This window comes from Dasypus novemcinctus, chromosome 10 (genome assembly GCF_030445035.2).
Source record: "Dasypus novemcinctus isolate mDasNov1 chromosome 10, mDasNov1.1.hap2, whole genome shotgun sequence".
Classification (NCBI taxonomy): Eukaryota; Metazoa; Chordata; class Mammalia; order Cingulata; family Dasypodidae; genus Dasypus; species Dasypus novemcinctus.
Genome location: NC_080682.1, coordinates 48,143,035 through 48,145,849, shown reverse-complemented (window position 1 = coordinate 48,145,849; position 2,815 = coordinate 48,143,035). Strand labels below are relative to the sequence as shown.

The window sequence follows — 2,815 nt, the reverse complement described above, 5'->3', positions numbered from 1 at the left end:
CAAACTATCACAGCAGGTCTAACCAACTCCAGAACCTGAGCTCTTTTTCATTGTCCTACAGTCCCTCTCAACTGCTCTGGGACAGTAACTCTCTAACCAAAAAAAACCACATTATTAAACTCCTTTTTCACGATTAATCTGCATGGGATTTTAGGTTGTTCCTTGTATTTACTGTCTATACTCACCTAGCTTGGCACTTCCAAACAGCTGAGAGAGTACAGCTGGAGGGTAAATGTAAAGCTGATAGCCCATCATTCCATGCTCATCACAGGGGCCAGGCTGTGCAGCCCCAATAAGCAACCTGCTGGGTCTACAAATTTGCCATGCTTCACTCTGTTAAAACTTTATTGGGCACAGTATGCAAACTCAATTAATGGTGAGAATGACACTAGCAAGTGTCACCAGAACTGCAACCAATTATTTTTTCCTTAATATATTTTTAAATCACAAGCTGACCAAGCTCAACAGGGGCCATGTCCTTCCACGGGGCATATTTAGTCTGTCTCTGCCTTCCCCATTAGCCTCCGTTGCCACAGTCCCACAGCTCTCACTAACTATAAGCCCTTCTCTTCTTCCCATAGCAGTGCAGTTTCCCCCACAAAGGAACTAATTGAAAACACAAATCAGGCTATTTGGCAGGATTTTGTGTTGTCAGTAGTTTTTTTATTTGGTCCCTCTACGCCCACCCCCAGGCCCAAGAATCCAAAATTTGCTGCGTTTCTCCTTTCTTCTTTCTCACAGTGGTCCTGATTTTAAAAGCATAGACACAGAAATAAGCCCCCAAACCATCCTGAATTACCACCCAAGGATATGCATGAGGATGAATTCAAAGCCAATAAGTTTCTGCCCTGAAAATAGGCACCCAGCCTTCCAAGGTGTCCAGGACCCCAGCTGTCCCACTGGACTTTCCATCTGCAATTCAAACTTGGAACATGTCTGGTTCAAAGTAGTGACTGGGCTACACAAACCCCACAGTTAAAGTCAAAGAATGACTAATTTATCCACAAATAATTGGCTAATCTATGATCTTCAGAAAAGACCTAAAAACTACTATCTGCAATACACAATCCAGAAAAGTCTCATGATTGTGAGTTGTCATATTACTTTTTACACTAGTTTTTCCAAGTTTTTAAAGCTGCAGTCCAGTTGAGCAGGGGAAGTCCATGTCATCAGAAAAGATACATATCCTTTGGAGTTTCTCCAAGAAAAAACTTTCCATCTTGTCTGTCCACAATGGCTTCACAACATTTTTCAAGGAAGAATAGCCACCTGAAGGGATGCGGGTATACTTGTTGAAACACTGCAGGATCTTTCGACCCCAACCCTGGTGTTTCTTGTACCCACTGAACCAGTAAAGATAGAACAGGCTTTCCGCAGTCTCTGGTTGCAGCCATGACTATCATGTCTTTATGACTAAAGCCAGACTTTATATTGAAATACACGGCTTCTGGGCTCAGCCCCGTCTTAAAGTGATGATACATCTGGTTAACAGGTCTCCATAAGAGCTACAGCTAGCTTCCGATGGACAGTGGTCAGTCCATGGTATACACCTAGAGCTAGAGTTCCAGGCAAAAGGCAGACCAAAGGATCCATCTTGGCTATGAATTTACCTTTGAAAATTTCCCCCATGAAAGTCAGTTTGCTAGGCTTGGACTGCTGAAGCAGGTGCTTTTTTATTCTTTCTATGGTTTCAACATAGTTTTCTACCAACTGAATTTCTTTCCTCCTTGGATTCCCTGCTTTAGCAGATACTCATAGAAGCTGTCAGCTTGGCCTCCAAGAGTAATGTGAGGCTGTGAAAAGAATAAGCCACTGTCTGGGAGGATTATTTTGGGCACTAGTCCATCCTTCTTCCCATGTAGGGAATGGATATGCACTATCACATTCTTCACTGCCTTATGAAACGTCTCAGTTCCAGAAGAGAGAGCTCTCTGAACTCCACCTGAATGGTTGTTACTTCTGACACTACACTTAAATATGAGAAGGACTCCTCAGTGCCAAGGTTTACAGTGGAATGCTGGAGAAAGCTCTGAAGGCAGGCATTAGCCAATTTCCATTATCTTTAGTTTTTTTTTCTAAAAAAGAGGCTATCTCTAGATAAGTGGTAAGTACTCAAAAGTCCACCCAAGATATGGATAGTGCATTCAAAGAGATTTACTTCCACATTTCTTGGAAACTATAATTTCTCTGATACCTACTGCTTGGCTTCCTCAAATTCTTTTTGTAGATCCATAATCCATATGGTGCCCAAGGCAACAACCAGAGTCAGGCCAAGCCCAAACACCACAGTGAATTATTTGGATACGAATTCAGCTGATTCTGTCCCCAAGCAAACTCTCTGTATCCTTTCCAAGCATGACAGAAGGTAGATAACACAGCTTTCTGGCGCTTATTGGGAGGAGCTGGTTTTTTCTTAATTTTAGATTCCACTAATGAAGACTTGGCTGGAGTCTCTGCTGTTCTGAAAAGGGGTTTGGAGCCCTAATGGGGCTGAATTGCTGTTCCCTTCCTGCCAAGGATCTTTCTCAGAACGTCACCTTCCTTGTGACCTTGGCTCAGTTCTAACTCCCCCTTCTTGGCATAATTCTGCATCTGATCCTTCAAGTCGTTATGGGGTACTCTGATCCTCAAGCAGGGCGGTCTCCCTCTGAAATGATTTGCAAATATCTGAAGTAAAATCTCTGGGGAGTCTCCCAGGTTATCTGAGAAGCCGCCTGGGCAGATGGATTTGTAGGTTTCAATCCAGAGAGCTGCGGTTCCATCTTCTGCTCTTCCAATAACGTCCCAGTAACAGCTTCACACCTAGTCAGAATGG

At 43.3% G+C, this 2,815-nt stretch overlaps 1 pseudogene; it reads right to left on the bottom strand.

Annotated features, from left to right (window-relative positions):
- Nucleotides 1–1,129: 1,129 nt before the first annotated feature.
- Nucleotides 1,130–2,592, bottom strand: LOC101439274 (endoplasmic reticulum mannosyl-oligosaccharide 1,2-alpha-mannosidase-like; annotated as a pseudogene).
- Nucleotides 2,593–2,815: the final 223 nt, after the last annotated feature.